At 37.7% G+C, this 12340-nt stretch overlaps 1 protein-coding gene and 1 long non-coding RNA gene across 5 annotated transcripts in view; both read left to right on the plus strand.

Moving 5' to 3' along the window:
* Positions 1 to 12340, plus strand: part of LOC123870224 — a 100181-nt gene that overhangs the window by 29002 nt on the left and 58839 nt on the right. The window lies entirely within an intron of this gene.
* On the plus strand, positions 9640 to 10394 carry LOC123870233. The gene is made up of 2 exons (XR_006797038.1): positions 9640 to 9852; positions 10344 to 10394. It is a non-coding gene; the product is annotated as an uncharacterized LOC123870233 (long non-coding RNA).

The raw sequence follows: 12340 nt of genomic DNA on the forward strand, positions 1-12340 counted from the left end.
GAAGTTCCTAAAATATCACTGTACCTTACTGTTTACGAAGCTTCGTCTCACCGTAGGAAAAAGCAATTTGAGTGTAATGTACTTAAAAATAGGTGCAACCAGAGAGCTGTCATATTACTAGAGGCAGTAATGTCCCATAAAACGAGGATGTTTCAAGAGGATCAGGACGAACAAATAGACAGACGAATGTTTTACCCAAGTCAACCCCGAGACGATTCGCTTTAACAATGCATATCTACTGGTTCATACACAACAGACAGATAGACACTCACTAGGTTGGGGCTCTCTTAAAATATCACACTTCACACTAATATTATAAAGGCGAAAGTTTGTATGTGTGCGTGTGTGTGTATATTTGTTACTCCTTCACGCAAAAACTACTGGACGGATTGGGCTGAAATTTAGAATGGAGATAGATTATACTCTGGATTAGCACATAGGCTAATTTTTATCCCGGAAAATCAAAGAGTTCCCACGGGATTTTTAAAAAACTACATCCACGCGAACGAAGTCGCGGGCATCAGCTAGTGACTGATATGTATGAGGTCTCCATCTCTAAGATCTATAGCTCAATGGGAGTAACCGATAGTACGGCGAGCGTGAATGAAATGCTTTTGAAAGAAAACAGATGGTAAAGACAAACACAGGGAAGTTACTAATTAGGTTTCGGTAATTGTGGTTCAATGAATCTGTGATGGTCTGGTGTTAATTAAAAAGTAATAAGTACAGTATGCGAGCGATGGTAGCCCGAGAGCCGGGGTACGTCCGTTTCCTATTCGGGAGGATGCAGGTTCAATTCCGGCCACGCACCTCAAATTTTTCAGAGTTATGTGCATTCTAAGCAATTAAAGATCACTTGTTTCGCACATACCGAGTTTCTTCCTGGTTCTTCTCGGTAGGAACGGTATTCCGAACCAGTGGTAATATATTTTTACGATTCAAAAGCACTTGTAAAAGTCTACTTGAATAAAAATCTATTCTATTCTATTCTTGTTTTAGCGGTGAAGGAAATATATTTCTATCTAGTTCTCCATAATGTTCTCGAACACACCAGTCTGACAGCGTGACGGACTGTGGCCTAAAGCTTTCTAATTTTAAGAGGAGACCCGTGCTTAGTAGTGTGCTGGTAATGGGTTGACCACCATGCTGATGTGATGTCAGTCGCGTACCTACGTCGCGAGCGTATCTACTATTTTTGCTGCGACACCTATGTCAGCATCTAGACTGAGATCTCACCTGCTGAAACGTGGCGAACGGCCCCTGTCCACAAATTCAAAATCACTCAATACTAATAAGGCTTAAGGCTATTTTGTCACAGAATAAAAATACCTAATAGCCGCTCTCTGTGCCATCTCAGTAAATATCTTTGCGATCTGAGTGAACTTTTTGTGAGTAAGTATTCAGCTAACTGACACGCTTCATTAGACGGCTTCGTTGGTTCGAAGGTTGCAGCCAAAGAATGTAATAAAAAAACCGGTCAAGTGTGACCCGGACTCGCACAAGAAGGGTCTCGTACCATCGTACAAGAAGTAACACTTTTTATTTTATTTTTTATTGAATGGAGGTTTTTTTAAAGTTTTTATTATTTGTTGTTATAGCGACAATTAAAATACACATTCTATGAAAATTTCAACTCTCTACCTATTACGGTTCACGAGATACAGCCCGCTGAAAGACGGACGGACGGATGGATAGCGGAGGTAGTAATCGCTGTCCGTCCGTTTGAAAGGGTCCCGTTGGCACATTTCGGGTACGGAACCCTAAAAACCTATTTTATTTTACGCGCTGTAAGGTAATACTTGTCGTATTTTAGACTTTTTATTAGAACACAATTTAGGCTTTAGTGATGTTGGAATAAATAGATGTGAAAAAGTTGGTGAGAATTTTGATTACAATTTTTTATATTGATAGATGGCTCAGTTTGGAAATTTTCAGGTTGACGAAGGTTGAGATCCAGGGGGGGTACCAGCCAGGTAACCTCCTCGTGTGCCTGAGTGTTGCAGGTAACAGCAGCGCTTGGGCCGATGTACCCTGGTAACGTGGTTAACGATTTCTCTTCATGGGATATTGTTAGCCATGGCTAATTGATCTGGCAGGAAGGGAGTGTTGTCCGCGCGTCTGAGCAGAGGGTGCAGTAGACGCACTCCAGGATCGGAGTGTGTGGCTGTGTTGGGTGGTTGGTGATGAGGCTTTATCGCCCATCCAGTCACTGGCTGCCCAACTGGTCCAGTTTGTTCACGGGCGATGAAGATATGGAACGTGGAAAGAGTATTGCCCTCCCCACGAACCCTAGCCCTCGAGAGGACCTGTGGGTGATGGACACGGGGTGGTCCGTCGCTCACAGTGTGGTCCTCGGGTTGGTTGGCGTGCTGTGGTTCCGGCATGCCTCTAACGGTGGTTGCGGGCGCGTAGTGTCCCAGTTGTGGGTTTATTCTTCATATTATTGTTTTCGGCTAATTTATACCTACTTTGAAATCTTTGGGTGTATTTTGATTTTGGAGATGTTTCTATTCCACTACAAGTTGGCCCTTGTCTGCGATCTCACCTGCAAAATAATGCAATGATATAAGCGGGATAATTTTCAAGGTGTATGTCAGTTTACTTTAACTACATAATACTATTCTGTATTCTCTGCTTCTGACATAAATCTGTATCTTGTACCTAAATCTTTTCCCAAACATTTAAGGATTCCTTTGATAGCCATGCACGAGTCCCTTCGAGTTAAAGAGCGTTGTTCCGTATAAAAACAAGGAGCGGCGTCCAGCGGACCGTAGCGAGTCACTGCTTCCAAGACATTCGGTCTCCTACGGCTACGACAGTCTGGATCACTGACTGATACAAATACGCTGGACTAGCATATTGTGACCTGTTTTTGAAGCATTCATATTACCTAACGCCATTGTGAGAGGTGCGTGCCCAGGATCGAACCTCTGTCCATGGATCTGACCGGATGACTCTTTGATATTACGGGATAAAAAGTAGCGTATGTGTATAATCTATCTCCATTCCGCCAAATCCTTCCAGTAGTTTTTGCGTGAAAGGGTAACAAACATACACACAAACTTTCACCTTTATAGGTAATATTAGTGTGATTACCTAACCTAAATTAACTGCATCGAGGAATTGAACTTGAACCGTCTTGTCTGACTTTGGCCAGCTGTACTCGAGGGGTTTCCGTATATAGTGACAAGGAGCGGTGGCCGTCGGTCCGTGACGACTACTGATTCCACGTGAGTAAGTATCCCACGCCTACCTACATCCGCGCGTTTCTTACGGTAGTTATAGTTACTTAAATTGAATTACCTTTACGAATTTCAAATTTCAACCCAATCCATCCAGTAATTTTAGCTATGTGTTGATAGATCACTCAATCAGACACCTTTTCCTTTTATACATACTTAAATGACGTCGACGAAGCTTTCTTTGTAAAAAATAATCACAGCTGCCACATAGCTAAATGCAAGCTATACATAAGTAATGGTCTTGGGTTCGACGAACCTGGGAGCTGTCAAACCGGCCCCGATCTGGCATCAATAGACCGTAAAATATAAGAAGACATTAAAGTTTCGTAATTTCTAATGTTTATTAAATTACTTGTGAGTGCAAGTTACAAGAAAAAGCCTTCAAACCTTTTTGAAACAACAACCCTGCAAACAGTGGATCGCGGAAATCTATACTAATAAATAAAATTGGAGTGTCTGTCTGTAATCTATACTAATAAATAAAATTGGAGTGTCTGTCTGTAATTTCGAAATAACTACCACATATTAAGGTCATATGGTTATTTGAACGATACCATACACGTTTTTAAAATTTTTGTCTGTCTGTCTGTCTGTCTGTCTGTTTGAAAAGGCTAATCTTCGGAACGGCTGAACTGATTTTAACGGGATTTTCACATACAAGTAGAGAATTGACCAGGGTGTAACATAGGCTACTTTTTTAACCAACTTTCAAGAAGGGAGTTGTGTTTTTCTACCTATGTACACCGAAATCTCCGAGATTTCTGAACCGATTTGTCATTTCTTTTTTAATCGATAGAGGAACTTTGCGACATTGTTTCATAAAAAATTTGGATTCCAACTCCTCAATCCTGATGCTGCAGGGGATCTGATCAATCCACGCGGGCGAAGCTGCGGGCATCAGCTTTAATTCGTAAAAACCTTCTGTGAACTCGAGTTTCGAAGGACCATTAGGGAGGAACATATTTTGTCAAACTTAGCAGAGACAAAGAAAGAATCTAAGCACTATTTGCATCGAGTACTAATTGGTACTACATAGTACATATAGTATGTATTATGAGCCTCATTTGTCGTGATATATGATTTATCAAACAAGCTGTATATGTGTGTGTGTGTGTATGTGTGCAATAGGTATTCAAACAAACCACAAGTAAACAATATTTCTACTATCTTAACACTATGTTGGATGCTTATTTATTAATTACCAACATCACACAATGTAACAAATACATTAAATACGAACTGGAAGTAAAATATAAAATTAAATTAAAACATTTTTTGATTAAAATATCTTGATCTCTTTTGACTTGTACCAATCTTCAAATTATAAGGTTCTCTAAAGCAACCAAGAATGCTTAATTCAACGAAAGTTCTGACTTCCGGGTGCCTCCCATAGTAATAATATTTTACAAGCTCTTGAGATGGATACCTACTTCAACCGAGGAGGAACATATTTTTTCATCATTATCAACCCGTTACCGGCTCACTACTGAGCACGGGTCTCGTTTCTGAATAAAAAGAGTTTAGCCATAGTCTACCACCCTGGCTAAGTAAGAATTGGCACACTGCTCACACGTTTGGGAACATTATAGAGAACTCTCAGGCATGAAGATTTCTTCACGATTTTTTCTTTCATTACCAAAGCAAGTCACATTTAATTTCACCATGTTCAAAACGCTCTTAACTGCTTTAAAGTTATAGGTGCATTCCCAGGATCGAACCCTCGACCTCACGATTAGGGGGCAATGTTTTAACCACTAGGCTATCACGGCAAAAACGAAATAATACCCAAATAAGAACCAAATGTATTACTCCTATATAATTATTTTGTGTATTTTCGAACTTTTATAATAGTTAGTTACTCCTGTATATTAAGTAATTTAAGTTATTAAAGAATAAGGAGTCTAAAAGCTCTGGTGTATGGATTTAATTACATTTTTAATTTAGTGAAGTACTTAGATCCTTAATTAAATAAATAATAATCTAAGCTTTCTTTTTGTTTCAGGTAAGGAATTAGGCATCTCCAACTGATACTGAAGTGACCTTCTAACTAAAAGTTTCAACCTATGGGATACTTTTTGAATTTTATAATAACTAATAAGTAAAATAGGTACTGTATAGTATGAAATTCATCCACAAATGAAACTTGGTAAATTCTTTATTTTATACAACAAAAAATAATTAAGTAGGCAAATATTATGTTAAAAACTTCTAAAATAATAATTGCATCTAATCTAAGGCGTCCGTTAGACCATCAATCTTGCATCGGCTCAATATTGATGTGATTGACATCGACATCAATATTTTTTTCGTATTAAAATATCAAATAACCGTCTGATTCCACAATGTATGGAATATTTATATTAAAAAGCCCTCATAGCCTAGTGGTTCAGACGTCCGTCTTCTGTCCGGGAGTTCGGCGCGGCGGTTCGATTCCAGGCATGCACCTCACCTTAAATATCACTTGCTTTGTCGGTGAAGGAAAACATTGTGAGCAAAAATGTCCTCAAAAGTATGTGAACTCTGTCAATCAGCGTGGCAGATTATGGCCTAAACCCGTCTTCTTCCAGCTCTTTAGGACCCCAACGTAGTTCTTCAAACTATGTTCCCCGCCCATTGCCACTTTAGCTTCGCAACCCGTTGAGCTATGGTTACTTTGGTGCTGCTACGGTCCTCATTTCTGATCACGTAGATAAACTCTGAGTGAGTATAACTGGCAGAGTGATTTGAACTTTCTTATGAGATTCATAATAGACAGTTAGCATCCATGTCTCAAATCTGTGTGTCATTATTGGCAACACGCATTGTTCGAAGACTTTATTCTTCAAGCACTGAGAAATTTACCTAAGACGAATAGACTATTAGCTAATGGGCACTAATATAATTAATATTATTCTTTTAATCTTGTTTAGGTACTGTGTTAACTATTTGCGACTAAATACATAAATAAAATAAATCTTTAAGCCACACACTACGTGATTGATCTAACCAACGCATAACGCAACGTCATAGATTGATTCAATGCCATTATTTTATCAGATTGATCGTGCAATGTCCACTTAACATGTAATTATTTCAAATTCATAGTAAGTAAACGCGCATCGCGGTCGACTGCATGTAAAGCAATATTTGCAAGTGTAATTAAGTAATTTACGCAAGAAAGGAGAAATTTACGTAATCCTCCATCCATCTATCTTCATTGTGTAATCTTGTTTATACAATCGGCACGTTCGCGCCGTTTTGTTATGAATCTAAGGAAAGCTTTTAATGATTTATGAATTAGATTTAAATATTAATAATTTTAATTTAAAAGTGGTGATAGCGTAGTGGTTAAAACGTCCGCCGCCTATTCGGAAGTCGGAGGTACGATCCTGGGCACGCACCTCTTTCGGTGTTGTGTGTTTTAAGCAATTAAATATCACTTGCTTTAACGGTGAATAAAAACATCGTGAGGAAAGCTGCATGTCCATGAGTTCTCCATAATATTCTCTCAATGATCCAGATTGAATTTAGGTATGCATTGGATTTTACTAGTTCTACTGGTAATAATAAAAATATACGAGCCAATATTTTTTCGCCAAAATTCAACCCATGAATAAACATACAAACGCGCTTTCACCGAAATCGAAGTTATCAATAAATATTCATGTAACAAAGTCGACTTCTGAATCTCAATTAATTTTCCACCGAATTATGCAATCCTGGTTCATTGGTTCCATTAATTCCAGTTAATTATTTTATTTAGTTCCATTAATTAATTCGATTTTGAGCTACTTTCGAGTCATTGACTTCCGACAAATTCAATTGAAACACCAATCAAGAATATCAGTGGAATAATTTAATATCACAAACTTCGTGAGGAAACCTGCATGCTTGAGAGTTCACCATAATGCTCTCATAAGGTGTGTGAAGTCTGCAAAACCGCACTTTGCCAGCGTACCGCACTATGGCCTAAAAGCCTTCTCATTCTAAAGGTGCCCAGTGCCCACGCACTTGAACTGAACTGCAGCTGAACTGCGCGTCGCGTCAGCGCCCCGCTCGATATTCTCTCCAGCCGCGACGCGTACGTCACTGCCGCGCGGCGCAGCGCTGACGCGACGCGCAGTTCAGCTGCAGTTCAGTTCGAGTGCGTGGGCACCTTAAGGGGAACCTCTTAGAATGAGAAGGGCTCAGTAGAGCTCAGAAGTGAGCCGGCGATGGGTTGATCATGATGATAATGAAGCATATAAAGGCCTTGGAACTAGGTTATCGGTATAAAGTAGATCGCGTCACTTGAATCACTAACCACCGACACATTGATGTAAGCAGTTTTTGCGGCACTTTCTCCTTACCACATTGTTTGATGTGCCTCGAATACTGTTGTTCTAATAAGACATCATGAGCAACGCAACTTCAGATTAGACTTCATACTTATACTATACCTAGTACTTAGATAATGCCATAGCGTAAAAGCTTTATCTTTAGTTATGCTGATAAAAAATCATTCAAATGCGAGTCAGACTCGCACACGAAAGGTTCCGTACCATGGCACATGAAATAACACTTTTTAGTTTTGACGTGACAACGTCTTATAATTAGATAGAGCCGGCTGCACGCACGAAAAAACATGACTCATGCGGCGTTACCTTGCTCTGAGGCGTTCTATGTAAGGCTTGAAGTGCAAGCGAGAGCGCGGAACGAGCGACAAAGAAGCACAATCGGCCTTTGTTGTCACGTTCAACTATCGTCAGTAAACCGACTTTACAGACAACCAATTTTTTTTTTAACTTTAATAGCGACCATTTTGTAATGTTTATTATTTGTTGCCAATAGATTTTACACATTCTGTGACAAATCTTACTTATTACGGTTCACGAGTTACAGCTCACTGACAGACAGACGGACGGATGGACAGCGGAGTCTTAGTAATAGGGTCCCATTCGCACCCTTCGGGCACGGACCCCTAAAAAAGTAAAATCTTTTGCCGGCTCATTTTCAAAAAAATGTAATCCCGCACGCGGTTTATTTCAACATTTTGAAGCTTTTTTGAAGATTACACGCACCAATTTTTCTATTTTTAGTTTTTTGAAGAATTTGGACGATTTTTTATTTTTTCGCCAGTTTATAGACTTTTCCCGGTATTTCTAGTATGTCATTCATGAATCAGAATGTAATTGAAATCGTGCCAAGTAGTGTGTTGCGCAGGTCTTACTCATTCAACCTGGAGTGGCCAGTGGAGCACAATAGCCATTCTATTGGACAAAAGAATAATTAATTTGATAAGAGTAATTGTATATACCTACCTACCCATGGGCTGATAAAGCCTTATAGCCCATACGAACCAGTAGGTATTTCATTGTGTGACCAGTTCTGACCTGCGGAGTTGCCGCCCTTATAAAATCAACACAATGATTAAGACTAGGTTTTTAAAAGTTCTACGGCAACTCTCTGATTTACCAAATTTTCTCAAAATTGTTAAACGGTTACCGTGAAAGTAGGTAGGTAACAGGCAGACACACTCCTGCATTTATTTTATCAGTATGGATACAATATTATAAAACATACTAACTAAAAGATAAACTGACTAACTGATATTAACCTACAGCTTAAGCCATTAGATACCTGAGATTTTCTTTAATAACGTAGATCAAATTCAAATTCAAATGTTTTATTCAAAGTACTGTACAAATGTACACTTTTTGAACGTCATAAATAAAATAAAATAATTCAATCAGAAACCATAAAATATAATCCCCACTTAGAAAGGATTTTCGAAAATTTCACGCAAGCAAAACCGGGTCCGGTCACCGAGTATAATAAGAGCACTGGAAAAGTACACAATTTATTCAATTACTTCTTACACTTAGCTTTTTTTAATCGCAACCTGTTAGTTATACAATTGCCATCAAGATCTCGTCTACAAACCTGCCTCTCCACATTAGGTATAACGTAATAGTCGTAAATAAATCTAGATAGGTAGTAAGTACAACATATTAGTACCTATCTCGAGGTGAACGGACGGCATACTTCATAGAACACTGTAAAAGTAACCTTGTGTCATGATTTCTACTCTAACCTGGCCGTAATTGCATCGTTAGTAACTTATGTGTAGAATGTAGGATCCTATCTAGGGTCAGGCATTAAATGTAATTTTGTACTTATTTTTCAACGAAAACATACTTTTCTATATTTTATTCTCGGTACAAAAGGCATTCAATACGAGAATCTACCAGTACCCAGTAGATTCTAAAGTAGCTTCAAATACATAGACTTAACTTTTTAATAGAACGCGAAAAGTAGACCTTATAATAATTTTATTTATTGAAATATGTGTATTTACTTTTTTTTAATATTATGTGTAAGGTCAGGTGGGGTAAGAGGGACGCGGGGGGAAGAGAAACTGTACCTAGTAAAAAGAAAACTATAACGGCGAGCTCTATGGTCACTACGTTGATATAACAGTATTAGGCGTAGTTCATATATTCTTGGATAGATGGCGCTACAACACGGCAGATAAGCGAGTAAAAGAGAGAAAAAAAATCAGTTGTCAAACTTTAAAAACCAAGACCTAGCGGCGTTCCTTGTTTGTGTTATTAAAATATTAAAAACATCAGTTTTGCGGTTGATTGCTATGGTAAGTGTAATTATTACGTTTAATCTTTATTTTCTACGTATTGTATTGTTTGTAGTGTGTGTTTTTAGTGCTTTTTCGATGTCAATAAAAACATAACCTTCAAAATGGCAAGCTGGGAAAGAGGAACGGCTGTACTAGGTTAAGAGAAACATATGTTCCTCTTTCCCGGTTTCAGGGGTAACAAACATTTTTAAAATCCACTAAAATACCGGGTGACTTTTAAGTACTGGCCAAGATTTGTAGGATAAACCTACCTATGAATATGAACAACTTTTTCTAAATAAAAAGTCAGCTGTCCCATACAAAAGTATCGATCAGTTGTGACCAAAATGTATGAAATACTTAGTAGATTTTTTTTTTCGAGTACGAAAGTTGGTCCCATACAAAAGGTTAAGGTTTATCCTACAAATTTTGGCCAGGACTTAAAAAGTCAGCCGGTATAACACGTTCCGTAAATAGACATGATTTGTTTAACTGTTTATTTGTTACAGAAAAAGCAAAATGCCTCGAGCTTACGAAAAAAAGACCGATATAAGTTCTTACCCGAAAGAAAAACTATTAGAAGTAGTTACGGCCGTTAAAAGTGGCGCTTTGTCAGGTTATGCAGCCTCAAAACATTATGTTATAGTTATATTTCAAAACATTATGTTATAGTTTCACTACGAATGTTATTGTTTGTGACAGTATTTTTGTTGTGATACATTGTTGTTTACAATTACGCGTATAGGCCAAAGTGAGAAAAGTTCAAAATTGTTAGAAGTTTGTTTTGTTTCTTACGAGTTAATTTTTTAAATTGTAATTAAGTAAAGAAATTTACTAAAACCATATCTGTTTTTAGAATACATTTCTATCCCAACTATTCCGACCAATATTATAAATGCGAAAGTCTGTCTTTCTGTCTGTCTGTCTGTCTGTATGTCTGTCTGTCTGTCTGTTGCGTTTCCACGCCTAAACCACTGAACCAATCTTAAGAAATTTGGAAGGTAGGTAGCTTGACACCCGGGGCTAGGGGCATAGGCTTCATTTTAACCGATCACGGGACACTAAATGGCACAATTTTTCATGTTTTGAAAAATTGTGCCAAGCGCGATATAACCAAAACGCGGACGAAGTCGCGGGCGGAAAGCTATTTTTAATACGTTCATTTAATACCAGAAAAAGTTTAGCACCTCTGACCTTACCTATATGTTCCTGTTACCCCAAATTTCGTTTTTGTATGCTGTCAGCCTAAATAAGACCTTATTTTAAACAAGGTAAGGTTTTCATTCCCTTAACTCAAAAAAATAATTTAATACATGCTATATAAACACTTAAAAACACGAGTTATTACTTAAAAGTATCGAGTGTTCCTCTTATCCCAAATCTCGGGTAAGAGGAACATTTTTATGACCTAGCTTTGTTGCTAAATTGTGCCGTAATTATACGAACAATCTAGTTCTGTATCAAAAAAAATGTTAGTATATTTCAAAAGCGAAGATTTGTTTCAATTAATATCGAAATAAATGTATAATTTTGATAGCTGAAGGCCAAAATGTTCACAAACCAGTAAAGTATGTTTCTCTTACCCCACTTGACCTTATTTAGTTATTTTTTCTTGGGATCCTTGTAACATTTCAATGTTCAAGCTGACTTATTTTGAGCTTTTTGATAGGAAATTGGCCTTTATTTCTCATTTGGATCTACTTACGCAAACCAAATCCGATCCACACTAAAATAGTTTAGAAAAAATTGCAGATTTGGTCTGAATTGTGCGTAGAAATTCTTGTTTAAAGCCTATAAATAAAGGATTAAAAAAAAAGTACAACACAATTGTAAAGAAAAACTATTAAATTGGTTTCGTTTGGGATACAAAGTCGTCAACTTTTTCGACGGCCAGGGGTGTTTACTGAATAGGTTTGTTCAGTATTCTGAGTGAAATAGATAGAGCTTCTGACTCTACATTTATTCAAAATTATTTCCAAATTATTTGCATGCGGGATCACTGTGCAGTACCTACCTCTACTCTAATATCCGCATTTCCCGTTATCCTCATAACTTCAAACATTAAACACTAAATATATCGTGATAGGTGTTTGAACTCGACGCCTGTTCTCTGCTGTGCTACTGTTATTATAAAAATAATAATCTTACTTCCTTTAGTAAAGCTACAGGTTTATATTGTGAAAAAATCTTTTTTTCTCTTTACATTGCCTTAAAAGTAAAGAACAGTTACAACTGCTTTAGTTGGAAACTGTTTTACAGTTGTTAACGTCCACCTCCAAATCCTTGTTACTAAAAAAAGATTCCGACGAATTGAGAACCTCCGCCTTTTTTGGAAGTCGGTTAAAGATAATATAACCTATAAACTTGACTAAACCCTTGTGTGACCTTATGGATCTAGTCACCTCTACAATTTTTCTACAAATATCATTATCATCATCATAATCCATCGCTGGGCCACTACTGAGGACGGGTCTTCTCTAAAAATGTAAAGGGGTTAGGCCATAGG

This window comes from Maniola jurtina, chromosome 12, assembly GCF_905333055.1.
Source record: "Maniola jurtina chromosome 12, ilManJurt1.1, whole genome shotgun sequence".
NCBI lineage: Eukaryota > Metazoa > Arthropoda > Insecta > Lepidoptera > Nymphalidae > Maniola > Maniola jurtina.